Here is a 21,814-nt window from a genome sequence, read left to right as displayed (position 1 = left end):
CGTGTCTTTTTAAAAATTTCTGTGTATGTACAGTTGTCTTACGCTTTTTTAAATCAAATTTCAATGTTCCTATTCAATTCACACAATAGTCGTATTTTGGGTCATGTTTTCATTTGCCATTTAAAAACCTCACGATTCCTCGAGAAAACTTGAGAAAATTGACAGTCTACGCATGAGCATACGATAAAATATTATTTTTTTACATGGTAAAGCAGGAAATATGAAATTTGTTAGAAGAAATAAGAAAGATTAGATTTTATAAGAATGGGGCCTAGTTAGCAACCTTTAGGAACCCCACAATGCACAATTTGAAGAAAAGTTTATTTTGTTGATTTTTTCTCAAATTCGAGAAATGAAATGTCTCTACCACACTTAATTTTTACTCAACCGTCTTTCCTTTTTTATTTGGCATACCTGATCGTGCCAAGTTTTTCTCGGGCTTCCTCTGCTCCTTTTTCCAATTACATTCGCCTCATAAATTTGTTTTACCGTTCTTTCCTCAATCATTCGTTCTACATGTCCAAACCATCTCAACACACCTTTCTTAATTTTATCGATAATGCTCGTCTCAGCTTTGCATTCCTTCCTTATTTCACTATTCGAACATCTATCATACATCGTTTTGTCGCTCATTCTTCTGAGAGAGATCGCATTTCGACTGCATTCAGTCTAATTTCATCCTTCTTTTGCCAACTCCATGTTTCACTTCCATACATTAGGGTCGGATTTTTTATTTTATTTCTTAAGTAAGCTTATATTACCACCTCCGTAGTGTAATGGTCAGCACTCTCGGCTACCGCTCTGGAGGTCCCGGGTTCGATTCCCAGGGGGGTCAAATAAATATTAGTTATTTTTTTCATACAAATATTTATTCAATATTACCATGGATTGGTACCTGAAGCGGAGGGCTGATCACCTTTCCTTCATGTGTTAACGCTCAAGATAACACTGCGTTTATATGATGCAGTGCCCTATGCACCATTGGGGTGTGGATAAGGGTTAGAGAGAGAGAGAGATATTACAACTTATACGTATAAACTATTATTTACGCATAATTTACATTATCTATATATATTTACATCTCCTTACAGTCAACAAAACATTTATTTTTTAATTATTTCAGACTCTTTTCATTCTTCATACACTCAGGCATCTCATCATACATTTTCAAACCCAATTCATTGAACAATTTTGCGACTCATTGTACATTACAAGGTAGCAGTGGCGTGCCTAGGGTTTACCAGCAAGGCAAGCCCATTATTTTTCACATTCGTGAATACATGATGTACCTATAATTTCTTCACCTCATTTCATTCCCAGTATAGTAAGCACCCAGAAAGTATTATAAATATAAACAATGTATTGTAATCATTGTAAAAATATGCTAACATGAAACTTTTGTAAGGTATAGCCATCACCTTGAAATGAAGAAAATGTTCACTATAATAAAATATCTTCTTCAGATATTAACCATAACCAATAAGTACCATCACAATATAATGGCATGCATAGTGTTTAATAATCATGTAAGCGCGCGATAATTTAAAAATAGTCATTTTTTTAATCATTTGGTCTAGATTTAGTCATTTTTATTTGGAGTTGTTAGGCAAGCCGGGCTTTTGGGCTTCTAGGGAAATACCGCCACTGCAAGGTAGATACATTGCCAAAAGTATCATGATTCAAACAATAGGCTTTTGAGGTACTTAGAAGTCTAGATAGATAAATTCCCTTTCGTGGACGACTGACTCACAATTATCGATCAAGGTAGACATCAATATAAGTCGATATGACTACAAAGATAAGATAATCAGGTTCGTAAAAACTATAAACAGAAGCAAATTCACATATCGCTCACTCCTTTCAACAACGTCATATTTCAAAAGATCGATTTCAAAGTTAAAAAATATAGTAACATGTATTGAAATGAAAATCAAGCCACTTTTTGAACTTTTTACTATGCAACAGATCTGTTTACGTAAAACCTGAATGTTTTTTCTCCATTTGAAAAATATTAAGTATTTTTTTTTTAATAATTAAACAATACCTTTTCTTCATTCATCTATTTCAACATATTACAAACATATATAAATTACATGTGGCACACACCTTTCAACAACGTCATATATCAAAAAACTTGATTTTTCAGGAGATCGCTTTTAAAGTTTAAAAATAGAATAAAATGTATTATTTTAAAAATAAATACCAAGCCACTTATTGAACTTTTTACTGTGCAACAGATCTTTTTATGTAAAACCTGAATGTTTCTTCTCCATTTGAAAAATATTAAGTATTTTTAAAAAAATAATTAAACAATACCTTTTCTTCAAAATGTAAATACAACATTTTCTGCCCTGTAGCGGGTAAATGTTAACTTATTTTCATTAATTGATTCGGCAGTCACTTTGTGGTAAAATCTATCCATTTTTAATCGATGCATTCCGCATCATTTTCAAACGCCGTAAGGGTTTGAAAATGATGCGGAATGCATCGAAACACGTGTCACAGTAGATTTTAAGAAATAGTGGTATTTACTAAGTAAAACATTAATTAAAAATGGTAAATATTTAGTTAAAAATATGCAGCTTTTGCTGGGATATAGAACATTTTTTGGGCATTTCGAAAACACGCACAACTGAAAATTGACGATTTTTGATATATGACGTTGTTGAAACGAGTGAGCGATATCGTGTTTGTTTTATCATCACCAAAGGCCTCTAACAAGAGCTATACGGATTTACAAGGTATTAGTAGCAAAGTCTTTAAAAATATTTCCATTTTTTTTTATCTAGGTTCTAGAAAATTCGTTCAAGATATGTTGTAACAGGTGCTGTGCGATAAATTCCTAAATATACTTATGTACATTATGTAATATTAACTAACCAACTAGCCACTACGCCGCTTCTCTGCAGGGGTAGGCAGAGAGAATAGAACGCCACACCAATCTGTCTTTGCAAACATTCTTTGCTTTTTCCATATTCATACATCTCCTCATGCATACCCGTCGATTATTTCGACAATTAACCAGAAGGCTAACAAGTATTTGATACACCTGATCGTGCCAAGTTTTTTCTCGGCCTTCCTCTGTACATTATGTAATATGTTTTTATGTAATATTTTTTTGGAATAACCCTAAAAACCTCTACTTTTAGAGGCTTGTCTGCAAGTAGGATAGCATGACCATGTCATCATCAGGGTTTTATGTACTAATTCTAAAACATTGAAATACTCATAGTTAGGTTATAGTACCCTTCCCTTACGATGCCAAAACTTTAAAAAAAACTTTCAAAAAGTGGTTAAAACAAAGTTGTTTTATATTATTTTTCGACATCTCACCAAAGATGAAGTTAATTCATCACTTTAAGCACGTGTAACATTCACCAATTCCAATCATTATTGACAACCACACTACTCAAATTCTTGGAAGTTCTATATATATATATATGTATATATATATATATATATATATATATATATATATATATATATATATATATATATATATGTATATATATATATATATATATATATGTATATATGTATATATATATATAAATATATATATATATATATATATATATATATATATATATATATATATATATATATATATATTCCAATTCATGGTTTCAAAAGTGTCGCCTGGGTGTTCTAGGTAAGCACAAAAGGTTTTTAAATTATTTTTACTGTATTGAATAAATTCACAGTAAGGCTTTGGTTTTTCCCATCCCCTAAGTGGTTGCAATTAGGGAAGTATTAACCCTGGACACCTGCTTCTCTGCATTGTTTCTTGCTTCCTCTACCCTCTATCATCTTCCTACATTTCAAAGTAAACATATTGTAATCCTAACGGATCTGGACAATACAGAAAAATATTTTAAAAAAAACCTACCTGATTAAAAAAATACCTATAATATTTACAATTAAAAAAAACATTTGTCAGTTTTTCTATTTTGTATAATTAAATAATAATAATAAAACCCTTATCCACATCCAATGGTGCATAGGGCACTGCATCATATAAACGCAGTGTTATCTGTGTCTATATTATTTGTGTCTATATTAGGTTAAAATCGTTAAAGCAATAAAAAATGTATTAAAAAAGAACTCCACCGACATGACACACACAAGGTAGCTTGGTGGGTCTCTGCAAAAAAATATGTTCTAAATATGTATAAATTGTGATTTAAATAAATGTATATAAATAAAAATAAATAAAAATAGATCATTTTAGGTTAACCTGAATGTTTTCTCTCCATTTGAAAAATATTTAGTGTATTAAAAAAATAAAATAAACAATATCTTTTCTTCAAAATGCAAAAACAACAGTTTCTGCCCTGTAGCGGGTAAATATTAAGTTAAAAATACGCCGCTTTTGCTGGGATATAGTACATTTTCTGGGCACTCCGAAAACACGCACAACTGAAAATTTACTATTTTTCGATATATGACGTTGTTGAAAGGATTGAGCGACATGTTTTGTATATTTTGATTGAGATTTTTTGTTTATTTTTTACGATTTTTCTCTTAAAATCTGAATTTTCGGTTCTTACAGTGTGGAATCAATATTTTTCCTAGCTGTTACACAATCCGTTTTTAGTATTTTTTGTTTATCTTATCGCTATTTGTAATTAGGCATTAACACGAAGTGAATTTGTGGATTACAAATGTAAATTGAATTTAGACGATCTTGACACTGATACCGCTCTCGAGTTATGAAGCCCTGATAAAAAAAATAGATTGACAATTTGAAATATGTAGGTTTTTGTGAATTTAGACATTGATAACCAATTTTAAGTTGGTTCTTATCTCAAATGATTGAAAAAATAATACTAGCCGTTATTATTTGAACCTATCTTAATAGATGACGTTTTGAGTGTGCAATTTTTTTTTAAAACTCCGAAAAAAATTTAAAATATAAATTTTCAGCATATAGCAAGAAGACAATACTCTTTTTACCATTCATAGTTCAATTTGTGAAATACCAGTTTAAATGTGACACAAAGTAAACAATGAATGATAAGGATTTCTAATGTGTGTGATTATAATCCAGGATTCGGAGCTCACATACTAATAAAAGAGTTTCTGCTCAATAAAAAGCTTCTTTTCATCTAACCAAAAGATGTCTCTAGTGAAGTTCTAGTGATTCAATAACAATTTTCAAAACTTGGTTCATATATATAAAACTTCCAAGAATTTTAATACTGTGGCTGTCAATAATGGGTAGAATTGGTGAATGTTACACGTGTGTAAAGTGATCACTTAAACCAGCCTATGGCGGTCGTCAGCCCCGTAAATGCCCAGGCATATTTTTTTTACATTTTCATCTTTTTGTTTTTTAGTTTTTTGATAAAATCTATTACATTAGACAATAATATGTATTAACTTTTAAAAACGTCTGAGACATTACTATCTGTCATTAGAATCTTAACTGTCGATCAAACCTCCTCCCTCTACCTCCTTCCCTAAACTCCCTTCTTCCTTTGCCCTCCTTATTATCGTCTTTTGGTAATTTATGTTTTTTTTAATGTCAATTTGTAATTTATGTTTTTTTAAATGTTCAAGTACTATCTACCCTCTGATTGCAAACAGCTATATATGGTATCAAACGTTTTGATCAATATCACTAGTCCGTTTTTGGTCGGTTGGAAGACATTGCTTTTTAGCAATAGGCCAGCCAATGTACTTTTTATTTTCTGTACATGAAGTTTAAAAAAATAAATAAATGTTACACGGAGAATTTTGCATTTTTCGTAAAATCGACTTTCATGGATCTAGCGGATTTTGAAACTTGGCGAACATAATACCTATGATTGATTATATTGGATGTAGGTAGGTACCAGTGGCGGTACTTCCCTAGAAGCCCAAAAGCCCGGCTTGCCTAACAACTCAAAATAAAAATGACTAAATCTAGACCGAATGATTGAAAATACATAATTAATGTATGACTATTTTTAAATTATCGCTTACATGATTATTAAACACTATGCATGCCATTATATGGTGATGGTACTTATTGGTTATGGTTAATATCTGAGGATATTTTATTATAGTGAACATTTTCTTTATTTCATGGTGATGGCTATACCTTACAAAAGTTACATGTTAGCATATTTTTACAATGATTACAATACATTGTTTATATTTATAATACTTTCCGGGTGCTTACTATACTGGGAATGATATGAGGTGAAGAAATTATAGGTACATCATGTATTCACGAATGTGAAAAATAATGGGCTTGCCTTACTGGTAAACCCTAGGCACGACACTGGTAGGTACCTACATGCTTTATTTATATTTTAAAAATACCAAATGCCTATCCTTAAGTTATTTCTTATCTTATCTTCCGGTTCATCTCTCGAGTGGCTTGTTTTTTCAAATAATTTACAAGAGACACAGATAAAAGCCTACACGAATTACAAATACTTCATATTATCTCCACACTTCCTTAACTTTGTGAACTTGGTTTAGTATTGCAGATTAATTGATTAAAAAAACGTATTGAGTCGGTATCAAAGACCGGAGAGATTAAATGGCTACATCATACCTAGAAACAATACATAATTTAAGTAACTAACTAACTAACTAACTAACCATCACGCCGCTTCCCCGCAGGGGTAGGCATAGAGAATCGAACGCCACACCACTCTGTCTTTGCAAACATTCTTTGCCTCTTCTACATTCGTGCATCTCCTCATACATACCCGACGATTATTACGACTCCTGACCCGGCCGCTTTCGAGTATTTGACATACCTGATTGTGCCAAGTTTTCCTCGGTCGTCCTCTGCTTCTTTTTCCAACTACATTCGCCTCGTAAATTTGTTTAACCGTTCTTTCTTCACTCATACGCTCCACATGTCCAAACCATCTCAACACACCTTTCTTAATTTTATCGATAATGCTTATCTCAGCCTTACGTTCTTTCCTTATTTCATCATTCGAACATCTATCAAACATCGTTTTGCCACACATTCGTCTGAGGGATCGCATTTCGACAGCATTCAGTCTTCTTTCATCCTTCTTTTGCCAACTCCATGCTTCGCTTCCATACATAACGGTTGGAACCAGAACTCCATTGTGTACTGCCAGTTTAGCTTCCGCTGATAGATTTTTATTTGCTAAAACTGATTTTAGTGCACCATTCACTCTGTTCCCAGCATTCACTCTCCTTTCTATGCTTTTATATAATGTCATACCTTTCTATGTCATAATTTGAGATGTACCATATATTACGTTTGTAAATAATAAGGATGAAAGTAGACTGAATGCAGCCGAAATACAATCTCTCAGCGAGACAAAACCATGTATGGTAGATGTTCCAATGGTGATATCGCTCACTCCTTTCAACAACGTAATATGTCAAAAATCGTCAATTTTCAGTTGTGCGTGTTTTCGGAATGCCCAGAAAAAGAACATTAAGTTAAAAGTACGCCCTTTTTCATATATTTTGGATAAGCATTATCCATTAAATTAAGAAAGGCGTATTGAGATGGTTTGGGCATGTGGAACGAATGAGTGAAGAAAGAAAAGTAAAACAAATTTATGAGGCGAAATAATAATTTAAATAGTGGGGTAGACTGAGAGAATAGAACGCCACGCCACTGTCTTAATATATGTTTTTATTTAATCAACTCTTTCTCATTCATGCATCTCCTCATACACACTCGCCGATTATTCCGACTCGTGACTTGACTGCGTAATTAGCATACTTTACAAAGACTGATTTATGTTGCGTTCTATTCTCTCAGCCTACCCCTGCGGGGTTAAGGCGTGAATTGCAACAACTATTTAAAAAGTTAGTAAACAACCACAAGTGACAGATAGCGCATCATCGAACAAACATAAATGCGACGGTGAACAAAAACATATGAAAATTAGTCGATAACTGCTGAATTAGGATGAAATGTTCAGAAAATCCAAGGTCCTAATGTACGGATAATTATAATATAATAAAATAGCCATTAGAACGGACACTTTCGGTTTTTCCATACTCGCAAATTGAACACCGTGTCTAATTACAGCCAAGCACCTAAATTATTGACCATACCTGTTATTTTACGACTTATTATCGACAATAAATGACCAAAAGGACACTTGTATCACTACCCTAACGCTGGGAAAATCCAAACCGAAATTAAGGGTTCAATTTCGTACATAAAAGAATTAAAAGCGACGAAGATACGGGCGAACAGAAACCTGTAGACGGAAACTACTTACCTAAAAGATGAAATATTTTAAAAATTATACCTCTAGAATCTGTTGCATTGATGCCCATATGATTTTAACGTTCTAAAACTAAAAGAATGATGAAAGTAGACTGAATGCAGTCGAAATGCGATCTCTCAGAAGAATGTGCGACAAAACGATGTATGATTAGATGTGCGAATAGTGAAATAAGGAAGGAATGCAAAGCTGAGATAAGTATTATCGATAAAATTAAGAAAGGTGTGTTGAGATGGTTTGGACATGTAGAACGAATGAGCGTGGAAAGAACGGTAAAACAAATTTATGAGGCGAATGTTAGTGGGAAAAGAAGCAGAGGAAGACCGAGAAAAACATGGCACGATCAGGTATGCCAAATACTTGAAAGTGGTCAGGTTAGGAGTCGTAACGATCGGCGGGTATGTAAGAGGAGATGCATGAACGCGGAAGAGGCGAAGAATGTTTGCAAGGACAGAGTGGTGTGGCGCTCTACTCTCTCTGCCTACCCCTGCGGGAAGCGGCGTGATGGTTAGTTAGTTAGTTATTAAAACTTATATTATTTTTGAAAGCTAGCTGTAATCATTGTATAACATGAAAATAGGGGGAAAACAGTATTTGTGGATACATGTTCACAACATTTTGAGTGTGTCCAAATACTTGTTCACAAATCTGGATTATCTCTTATTAAAAGAGTATTTTTCATATTTCATATTGACATTATTGTCCGCCTCCGTAGTGTAATGGTCAGCACGTTCGGCTACCGTTCTGGAGGTCCCGGGTTCGATTCCCAAGGGGGGTAAAATAAATATAAGTGATTTTTTCACTGTAATATTTATTCAATATTACCATGGACTGGTACCTGAAGCGGAGGGCTGATCACGTTTCCTTCATGTGTAAACGATCAAGATAACACTGCGTTTATATGACACAGTGCCCTATGCACCATTGGGGTGCGGATAAGGGTTTTATAATAATATATATTGACATCACATCACATCAAAGATGAAGAAGAATATGGAAGTCTTGGCATTTACGGGGCTGACGAACGTCATTGGCTGATTTAAATAATCACTTTACACAAGTGTAACATTCACCAATTCTACCCATTATTGACAACCACACTATTTAATTTAAATTTCGGAAATTATTATATTTATGATTAAATTGACAGCATCTTGCGCACGAGTTCTCGGCCACCATCTACGGGTGAATTGATGAAGATTTTTATTTATTATTTAGCAGAGACCTTTATGCAATGTATGGTAACTACGATTTATAAAAGATTTCTGATTTGAAGAAATGTGTGGTATGGATTTTAGGTGTCGGGTTGTAGTCCCGTGGTTAGTGTCGCGGACTTTTTTCTCATCATAGTTTATCGGTTCGAACCCACTCTACCACAATTTGATACCTATTTCTAAAAATGAGCAGCTTAGGCACACAAAAATAGTATGAAATTGAAATATTTGTGTAAATAATAAAAACACAAATTCTTGGAAGTTCTATATATATTAATCCATTTTGAAACATTGTTTTTGCATCACTAGAACTTCACTAGAGACATCTATTGGTGAGATGAAAAGAAGTTTGCTATTTTTTTTAATTACCTAACGTCCAAGTGACTCGGAAATCTAGATACGGCTTATGCAACACCGTTTATCATGTCCCTACTCAGGCTTCAACTTTATAAGTTTCATAGCCTATGCCTACTCGTGAGTGGATTTACTCTTTATGTTTAAAGTTACTATTATTTCATGTAAGTAATTCATGAGTGAAAATTCTAGGCAAAAACACTCGCGAAGTTTGTTATTGAGCAGAAACTCATTTTTAATCACACATATCGCTCACTCCTTTCAAGAACGTCATAAATAAAAAATCGTAAATTTTCAGTTGTGTATGTTTTCGGAATGCCTAGAAAATGTACTATATCCCAGCAAAAGCGGCATATTTTTAACTTAATATTTACCCGCTACAGGGCAGAAAGTGTTGTTTTTGCATTTTGAAGAAAATGTATTGTTTAATTATTATTTTAAATGTACTTAATATTTTTCAAATGGGGATAAAATCTTCAGGTTTTACATAAAAAGATCTGTTGCACAGTAAAAAGTTCAATAAGTGGCTTGATATTTATTTTTAATACATTGTATTATATTTTTAAACTTTAAAAACGTTCCCCTGAAAAATCAAGTTTTTTATTTATTTATGACGTTCTTGAAAGGAGTGAGCGATATGAGAAACGCCAGAAAATATCATTAAGACTGGATAAATCTAATGCAGTGCCCTACGCACCATTGGACCCAAATACGGGCCATAGAAACAAATAAAACGGTTATGACATCGTTTTGACATGTAATATCAATCTTGAGTGAATAATTTTCAGTATCAAGGTTCAAAATCGTGAGTTCGTAAAAAAAATGCAATTACCTTAGAATTTTTCCTCGTTCTCTACTTCCAAAACTTCTCCGACACTTTCACTATACACAATAATTAATCTAAATATGTAAAAACTATGAAACTTTGTTCAAAATCATGATCGTCAATGTGATATATTGAAAGTTGGGCACTGTCGAATGCGTTGACAAATTCGATATTTTAAAATCACTTTTTGACCGGTGAAAATGTATAAATCGATATTTAAATTCGATATTTTAAAACCACTTTTTAACGGCAAAAATGTCTTAGTTATTTGGAAAAAATCGATATTCTAAAACCACTTTTTGATCGGCGAAAATGTCTTAATTATTTGGAAAAATAAATATTAAAATTCGATATTTTAAAACCACTTTTTGACCGGCGAAAATGTCTAAGTTATTTGGAAAAATCGATATCTAAATTCGATATTTTAAAACCACTTTTAGATCCGTGAAATTGTTTTATTATTGGAAAAAAATCACTCGAATGTGTCCTTAAAATATCAGTATCCGTCGGCAAAATTAGTTTAAATTACAAGAAATATATTGCACGTTTTAAATTTAAATAAATATAACTTAAAAATACATTGTATTATATTTTTTAAATGTTCACAAGTTAAACAATACGAATTGCATACGTATTTTTAAAAGAGAAAAATAAAACGTCATTTGAGGGTTCTTTTTTGAAATTTGTAATATTCGATTTTTAAAGTACCAATTGTTGTGTGAAAAGTTTTCCGTAAGTCGTCGGGCGTGCGCGAGTTTAGGCCGTATGCACGGAGGCGTAAGGTCGCTTTTCGTGTGGATGCGTTCGCGAGACCGACGTCGATGCTACCCTCCCGAGCGCTGGATGCGTACTGAATTTGGTTTTGTTGAAAACGCCCACAGCGCATGACAGCGGGAAAACCTAGTTTGTGTGTGGAACGCGCGGCGAAATGAGGTATTTCGGACATAATTAATAATTATTTCTTCATTGGTTTGTATAAATAATTTAATGTATGAAATAAATTAAAAGTTTTAATAGATCTTTTTTTTTTTTAAATAAAAAAATTGTGATTTTATCATTTACAAAAATACTTCAATATAATACTATTTCTGTGAGCCTGAGCGGCTCATTATTGAAAATAGGTATCAAATTGTGGTAGAGTAGATTGGAACTGAGAAACTCTGACTTAAGAGTCCGCGACACTAACCACGGGACCAACAATACGGAACTACGGGCAAAAGCAAGGATAAAAATAGACTGAATGCAGTCGGAATGCAAAATTATCAAGACAAATGTGATCTAAAACGAAATAAATTTAATCTAATTACGATTAATTTCTTTTGGAATAAAAAAATTAAGTATTTTTTGTTCTATAAATATCTATTTCTTGCAATTTTAATATGTTTTTTAAATAAATATATATTTGTCATAAGGTAAAGGAAATGGAGACTTTTAGGTTAGTAGGAAAAAGATACACTAGTACAGATACCAATGCTATATTAGTATCTGTACTAGTATAAACTTGTGTTTTGAGATAAGTTTACAAAAGGCTGACCTAACTTAATATGTATGTATAGTAAAATAACTCTAATCTAATCTAAAACTAAGCAGTTTCACCAACAACAAAAAAAACTCCAAAGAGTCCACAACTTAAATCTAATTACAAATATGTAATACAAAAATTAGTTTTCGAGCGTATTTGCCTTGAGTTTTCACTCATCAAATTACAGTAACTTTAAACTTAAAGAGTTAAGCCACCTAAAAGTTGGAATAAGCTATAAAACTTATAAAGTTGGAGCGTAAGAAGGGACATGAAAAGCGGTGTTGCACAAGCCGTAGCTAAATGGTCACTAAAACGTTGAGCAATAGAAAAAACGGGCTGCAAGTTTAAAAGTGTTCAATCAATACGGCTTCATTTATTTTAGGCTTTTTCGTTTACAGAACGATTTTTCGACACAATTTAATTGTTAAATTGATTACAAAATAAATATGAACAGGCAATCCCAACAAGAAACTGAATACTAAGTACTGAGGGTGGTGGAGTAATGACTCTTCTCCAGTTATCCCTTGACCACGCTGCACGTAGCTCCAACCACCGAGGTGCCTGCTGCTGCCTTAACTCTATAGATTCATCGTGTGGGGATCTTCCTCTCCCTCTCTTTTCCTCCAGGCTACCGATCGCAACCAGTCGTTCCAAGCTATCCTCATCGCCACGCGCAACGTGTCCAAAGAACTTAAGAACTCTGGCCAGTACCTATCTGAACACGATGGATCCTTCAGAAGGAAGTAGCAGTCGTAATTAAATTATCACACGGCATATCACAAGTACCGAGTTTCCACGCTAGCCTTACAACTTTTTTCCTTGTTTTTTAAACATTTCTATTTACTTTCACAGATATATATATATATACATACATATATATATATATATATATATATATATATATATATATATATATATATATATATATATATATATATATATATATATATATATATATATATATATATATATATATATATATATATATATATATATATATATATATATATATATATATATATATATATATATATATATATATATATATATATATATATATATATATATATATATATATATATATATATATATATATATATATATATATATATTCATTTATTCATTCAAGGCCTTATCCGCACCCCGATGGTGCATAGGGCACTGCATCATATCTCCATCACCTCCAGAACGGTGGCCGAGCGTGCTGACTCCTCTCTGCCTACCCTTGCAAGTAAGCGTCGTGAAGGTTTGTTAGTTAATGTATTTCACAGATGTTGCATGGTTGTTTCACAGATTTTTGATATTTTCATTGTTTCTCAAACATTGTCATATGGGCAATATGTTATTTATGTTTTCTTTCTTTTCCATTTATCTAGCATAAGCACGCGCGAACTGGTGGTATAATAATAATAACATCAATATATAATGCCATATTTTGAGTGCGTTCAAATACTTGTTCACAAATCTGAATTATCTCCATTTACGAGTTTTTTTTTTACATATTTCTGTCATGGGCTTGGTTAAGTGATCACTTTACACGCGCGTAACATTCACCAATTCTACCCGTGATTGAAAACCACACTACTCTTATTTCAAAATATCCAGTTATAGTTTTTTTTTAAAAATTGACTAGTGTGGTTGTCAATCATGGGTAGAATTGGTGAATGTTACACGTGTGTAAAGTTATCAATTAACCAAGCCTTTGACGGTCGTAAGCCCTGTAAATGCCCAGAGTGTCATATTCTTCTATATCTGTTGTTAAGTCAACAAAAACAAAAACTCCCGATCGGAGATAATATAGATTTGTGAACAAGTATTTGGACGCACTCAAAATATTGTAAATAATATAATTATTTCATTAATTGATTCGGCAGTCACTTTGTGGTAAAATCTATCCATTTTTAATTAATGTTTTACTTAGTAAATACCACTATTTCTTAAAATCTACTGTGACGCGTTTTTCGATGCATTCCGCGTTTGAAAATGATGCGGAATGCATCGAAACACGTGTAACAGTAGATTTTAAGAAATAGTGGTATTTACTAAGTACATAAAACATTGATTAAAAATATAATTTTAAAAAAAGAATATACAATTGTTTAGTTTTATTTCATTACACACGATAAGTTTAAGAAAACTAAGTGGTTTTCATCGACAGGTGAATAATAAAACTGTAAATGATGAAAACATAGTTTTGGAAATGTCATGTTTCGGGTTGTGGTCCCGTGGTTAGTATGGCGGACTTTTGAGTCAGAGTTTCTCGGTTAGAACCCACTCTACCACATTTTGATACCTTTTTCTAATAATAAGTTGCTTAGGCTCGCAAAAATAGTATGAAAATTAAATATTTGTGTAAATAATTAAAACACAATTATTTCTCTTAAAATTTAATAAAAAGAAACTTCTTCTTCTTCTTCTTACCCTTATCCGCACCCAATGGTGCATAGGGCACTGCATCGTAGCGACGCAGTGTTATCTTGATCGTAAATTGCATGAAGGCAAGGTGATCAGCCCTGCGCTTCTTGTACCAGTCCAGGGTGATATTAAATAAATATGAGAGTGAAAATCGGCCATATTTATTTTGACCCTCCTGGGAATCGAACCCAGGACCTCTAGCACGGTAGCCAAACGCGCTGACCACTGCGCTACGGAGGTGGACAAAAATATATATAATGAAATAAATTCAATAAGTTGTATTATAAAAGTATTTAATCAATTATAAATAATTAAGATGTCATTCCACAAACTTAATGCCGAATCAATAAATAATATATATATATATATATATATGTATATATATATATTTATATATAAATATATATATGCATATATATATATATATATATATATATATATATATATATATATATATATATATATATATATATATATATATATATATATATACATATATATATATATATATATATATATATGTAAAACGTGGTAATAATTTTCTTTTGTAAATTGGGTGTAAATAATATGTAAAGTGGGTGTATAATAATAAAATAAACAATGTGTTGCTTTGTAATTAAAGTTTATAATTAAAGTTTATTCTTAATTTATCTTTATAATATTTTTCTATCCATCTATCTGATTCTGACAGTTCAGAATATTATATTTTTTCTATCTGAAGTCTTTTGTTTTATTCAGTGCGATGCATGCGACATCTGGTGGTAGAACTGTTTTATGTAGGTACTATTTGTAAGTACTTAATAAAATGTATAGGTAGGTACCTAGGTATTTTATTACATATATATATATATATATATATATATATATATATATATATATATATATATATATATATATATATATATATATATATATATATATATATATATATATATATATATATAAATACTTATATCTATATAAAACCACGCACGGCGAGATCGGGTGATAAGAAAAACAGGTTAAACGCCATATTTTTAATGGTGGCAATATTGGATTTTGATGGCGGCTACCTCATTTCCCCTGGTGACAATCTCCATATTAAAAGACAACACTTATCATAGGTAGGTGGTCCGTTTTTAAAACCGTGTTTTGATGGTCATAAAACCAGGGCTGAGACAATGTGTTTCAAGGTGTATTTTTCGAACCACCACAAATTTAATTTCGAAAAAAAATACATTTTGATATTTAGAAGGGAAAGTTTGTGGATGTGAAGTTTTTTTTTGTTTTCTGATAGTCAAGCATTTTTTGTATTTTATTTTATCACTATTCTAGTTCTACTTATAATACCTATTGTGTTCTTGCCAGTGCTTTTTACTATGAACTAAATTATATTGTATACCCACACACAGGCCATGTCTTTTGGGATGTTTTTTGTATTTATATTTTATTCATATTTTTTTGTATTTAAATTTATGTCATGTTTGTATAATGCAAAAGAAGTATGGAATTGGCAAAAGAAAGATAAAAATAGACCGAATGCGATCCGTCGGACAAATGTGCGTCAAAACTATGCATGATAGATGTTCGAGTAGTGAAATAAGGAAGGAATGTTTGTATTTATATAAAAAAAAATGCATTTATATTATATTGTGAAATGCAAAATAAATTAAAATAAAGAAAAAATGCAAAGCTGAGATAGGCATTATCAATAAAATTAATGAAAGTTGTGTTGAGATGGTTTGCACACGTGGAACGAATGAGTAAAAAAAGGAAATTATTTGAGGCGAATGTAGTTGGAAAAAGGAGCAGAGGAAGACCGAGAAAAAACGAAAAATACGGTTAATGCATGTGGGTCGAATGAGTGAAGAAATAATAGAAAAAACAAATTTATGAGGCGAATGTGTTTGGTAATACATCAGAGGAAGACCTAGGAAACCTTGGTATGAGCAAGTATTTCAAGTTCTTGAAATAATATATGTTAAATAACCAGCGGGTATATGTTTATTTTTATTTTATTTTTTTTATTCACATAATCATCTTCTGTTCTCTCTGCCTGCTCTTGCGGATAAGTCATATGATGTATTTTAAAATTATTTGAAAGGATATGATAATATATTTTTATTATAAATATTCGTTTTATTTAAACGTTATCGATAAAATTAAGAAAGGTGTGTTGAGATGGTTTGGACATGCAGAACGAATGAGTGAGGAAAGAACGGTAAAACAAATTTATGAGGCGAATGTTAGTGGGAAAAGAAGCAGAGGAAGACCGAGAAAAACATGGCACGATCAGGTATGCCAAATACTTGAAAGTGGTCAGGTTAGGAGTCGTAACAATCGGCGGGTATGTATGAGGAGATGCATGAACGTGGAAGATGCGAAGAATGTTTGCAAGGACAGAGTGGTGTGGCGCTCTATTCTCTCTGCCTACCCCTGCGGGGAAGCGGCGTGATGGTTAGTTAGCTAGTTAGTTAGTTTAATTTAAATACCAATATGTTGGCAGCCCTATTCATACCAAACACAATACCATTCGAAAACAGTTTAAATTCAAACTCAGTTTAACAAATACGTATTTCACACCAGTAGCCGCAATTTATGGTTTAATTTGAGGAAGATGGTTTCGGTATAAAATTTGATATCTTTTCGATGAAAAATAATAAAATTATAATTTATTGTCGCTGATAAATTTATGTACGTATTAAGCCGATAAAAAAAAACGGAGAGAGGTATTTCGAAGAAATATGTTGTATAATATATATATAAGTATAACATTATATATTTTTTTAAATTTTATTTAACACTTTTTTGTAAATTATCGCACTAAAATATGTATATCAAACGGATGCTACCGTTGTAAGAACTTATACGGAAACAGTTATATTTCGTACCTAAGTCACATATTCTCTTCGTGATCCAAGGATCGTATTTGGAGATTTAGTCATTTACTTATATCGAAGTTTGTATTCGTATACGTAATAAAAACGAAGAAAAGACGCTTGATATGTGCATACGATATATCGCTCACTCCTTTCAAGAACGTCATAAATCAAAAATCGTATGTTTTCAGTTGTGCATGTTTCCGGAATGCCCAGAAAATGTACTATATCACAGGAAAAGAGGAATATTTTTAACTTAATATCTACCCGCTACAGGACAGAAAGTGTTGTTTTTACATTTTGAAGAAAATGTATTGTTTTATTATTTTTTTTAAATAAATTAAATATTTTTCAAATGGAGAAAAAACCTTCAGGTTTTACCTAAGATTCGTTGCACAGTAAAAATTTCAATAAGTGGCTTGACATTTATTTTTAATATATATTGTGTTATATTTTTAAACTTTAAAAACGTTCTCCTGAAAAATCAAGTTTTTTGATTTGATTGAAAATAAATATTAGTTCTACTTCTTCTTCTTCTTTATCTTGGTCTGCCCGGGAGACGTCAACCATGGGGTTAAATATTAGTTATACACTCTAATACTATTTGATATTACCCTGGACTGGTCCCTGAAGCGCAGGAGTTATCACCTTGCCTTCATGTAAGTAACGATAAAGATAACACTATGTCAATACGATTTACCATGGGAGTTTATGTTAGTTAAGATATATTTATATATATATATATATATATATATATATATATATATATATATATATATATATATATATATATATATATATATATATATATATATATATATATATATATATATATATATTGTATATATATATATATATATATATATATATATATATATATATATATATATATATATATATATATATATATATATATATATATATATATATATATATATATATATATATATATATATATATATATATATATATATATATATATATATATATACTTTTACTACTAATACCACCATTACGCCGTTTCCCCGCAGGGGTAGGCAGAGAAGATGGAACGCCACACTTTTCTGTCCTGACATACACCCCTCGCCTCCTTCACATCCATACATCTAGTCATACATGCCCTCCGATTACGCAGACTTTTGACACCGCCAGATCTTAGGTTCTGATTGATCTGATCGTGCCAAGTCTTTTTCGGTCGTCCTCGTTCTTTTTTCCCTCTCACGTTCGCCACATATATTTTCTTAGTCATTCTCTCGTTATCCATTCGCTCCACATGTCCATACCACCGTAAAGAACTCTTCCCAATCTTTTTAATTATACATCGTTCAGCTTTACATTCCTTTCTTACATCTTCGTTTTTAATTCCAATATATGTAAATATAACGTGGTAATATTTTCCTTTGTAAATTGGGTGTAAATAATATGTAAAGTGGGTGTATAATAATAAAATAAACAATGAGTTGCTTTGTAATTCAAGTTTATAGTTAAAGTTTATTCTTAATCTATCTTTATAATATTTTTCTATCTATCAATCTGATTCTGACAGTTCAGAATATTATATTTTTTCTATCTGATGTCTTTTGTTTTATTCAGTGCGACGCATGCGACATCTGGTGGTAGAACTGTTTTATGTAGGTACTATTTGCAGGTAGATACCTAGGTATTATATTACATATTTATATATATATATATATATATATATATATATATATATATATATATATATATATATATATATATATATATATATATATATATATATATATATATATATATATATATATATATATATATATATATATATATATTTATATATATATATATATATAAATATATATATACATATACATATATATATATATATATATATATATATATATATATATATATATATATATATATATATATACATATGTGTGCAAGCCTCTTAAATTCATATAAATTTTATAAAATACAATCAATAATATAAGAATAGACAAAAATAAATAACAAAACATAAAAATTATTTTAATAAATATCTGTGTTATAAAACATTTCAATATAGATGAAGAAGATTTTTTTGCCCATTGATATAATATATCTATATATATGATATAAGTACTTAATAAAATGTATAGGTAGGTACCTAGGTATTTTATTACATATATATGCACTGTCACTGGCTGGTTAATGATCACTTTACACACGCGCACCATTCACCATTCTACTCAAAATTGACAACCACACATATCAATATTTTTTTTAACTCCTTTACAATGAACCCCCACCTTATTTATGCGCGTTATAATATAACGTTATCCACTGCACTACAAAAGACACAAAGTATCCAATTCTAATCAAAATTCCTGAACTTTTAACATATTAAAACATATTAAATGGTCTGCGAATATTTGAAAATGTAGAACTTATTAATGTAATTAATTGTTACAAATAAAATACATATTAATTTATTTTTACGCGTAGAGGACTCATTAAAAACAGATTTTATATAAAAATTATACCGACTTTATACCACATTTGTTACCAAATGTGAAATAACATTAATTTAAAGCCAGTGGTGGAGTATTAATATTTATAATCTTATTTCTTAAGTAGCTACTTCTGATTTATTTTACAACTTTTACAACTTTTACAAATTTTACAACTTTTTATTTCTTATATTATTTTTGACATCTCATATAGATGAAGAAGAATATGGAAGTCTGGGCGTTTACCAGGCTGATGACCGGCATAGGCTGGTTTAAGTGGAAACTTAACACACGTGTATCATTCACCAATTCTACCCATGATTGACAAACACACTACTCAGATAATATGAATTTCTAAATATATTGTTAAGTTCTATATATACATATATGTACTTATATGATCCAATTTCGAAAAATTGTTCTTGAATCACTAGAACTTCACTAGAGGCATCTGTTGGTGAGATGAAAAGAAGCTGTTGATTGAATGTTACACATGAGTAAAATGATCACTTAAACCAACCTATGACGGTCGTCAGCCCCATAAATGCACAGACATCCTTATTTTTCTTTATCATTGATGAGATGTCAAAAAATAATATGAAAAATAACTCCTATAATTGCAGAGAATCCAGATTTGTGAACAAGTATTTGGACACACTCAAAATGTTGTAAATAAAATTATCTGGTCAAATTATAAGCTTAATAATAAAAATGAAAATGGTATTTTCTGGCGTTTCTCATGTGTGTGATTATAATCCAGGATTCGGATCTTTTCGGATATTTTCTTGTACTTACAGGGGTTTGACCTGTCGTAGGCTGGTTAAGTGATCACATTACACATCGCAACATTCACCATTTTACCCATGACTGACAACCAGACTATAAATTTTTTTGGAACTCCTAAATATATGATCAATCTCGTGACACAGTAGGTACATATGAGTTCACAACAGCTATCTATGTTTGATTGAGGAAAACTTTTATTTAGATTTTTTTATTTGTATGCATATCCGAGCCTCGGATTACTTTTTACACACTGGGAAAAGCCTGAAACATGATTTAAAATTTTATATATAGTTTATAATTTGACCGTTTATTTGTATTTACATGTTGCATATATATTATATATATATATATATATATATATATATATATATATATATATATATATATATATATATATATATATATATATATATATTTATATATATATATATATATATATATATATATATATATATATTTATATATATATATATATATATATATATATATATATATATATATATATATATATATATATATATATATATATATATATATATATATATATATATATATATATATATATATATATATATATATATATATATATATATATATATATATATATATATATATATATATATATATATAATTATATTCCACCACTGTACACCGATAAAGGCGAAATTAGCATGAAAAATTAATATTTCTTAAAATCCGCTAAGAGTGAGAATCGGTTGGCACTCCACGCAATTTCGACCTCTGTGCCTATTGGCCGTAGGGTTCATTTTCGTTCGCCGCCGTCGGGCGTTTTTTTTCAACGTCGCCAAAGAAAAATGACCCCTATTCATACGTGACATAAGATCGAGAGGTCTGGTCGGTAAATTAGGGAGCTGTTTCGGCCGCTCATTTGAATATGGAATGTTTTGGTAGCAAGTTTGAATATGGAACCGGCGAGGCGCAGTCCGTTATTGTGAAATTAAAATAAATAATAAAATATCTAAAAAAAAAACATCAAAGTATTGGGTATAAGGTTACGTCAAAGTATAAGGCATACAAATTAGTATGATTCAAGTGGGGAATATTTAAGTCTGGGTGTTATTCAACATTACCCTGGACTGGTACCTGAAGCGGAGGGCTGATCGCCTTTCCTCGACGTGTTAACGA

At 30.9% G+C, this 21,814-nt stretch overlaps 1 protein-coding gene across 1 annotated transcript in view; it reads right to left on the bottom strand.

Moving 5' to 3' along the window:
* Window positions 1-11,471, bottom strand: part of LOC148302246 (uncharacterized) — a 98,391-nt gene extending 86,920 nt beyond the window's left edge. The window contains exon 1 of the mRNA XM_088271914.1: window positions 10,626-11,471. The gene's annotated coding sequence lies outside the window, so the exon portion shown is untranslated. The remainder of the gene's footprint in view (window positions 1-10,625) is intronic.
* Between the last annotated feature and the right edge of the window lie 10,343 nt (window positions 11,472-21,814).

This window comes from Brachycentrus maculatus, unplaced genomic scaffold (genome assembly GCF_059751285.1).
Source record: "Brachycentrus maculatus isolate JH-2025_06_01 unplaced genomic scaffold, ASM5975128v1 h1tg000470l, whole genome shotgun sequence".
NCBI lineage: Eukaryota > Metazoa > Arthropoda > Insecta > Trichoptera > Brachycentridae > Brachycentrus > Brachycentrus maculatus.
Note: the sequence above shows the minus strand (reverse complement) of the source record. Positions and strands in the feature narration are given on the sequence as shown.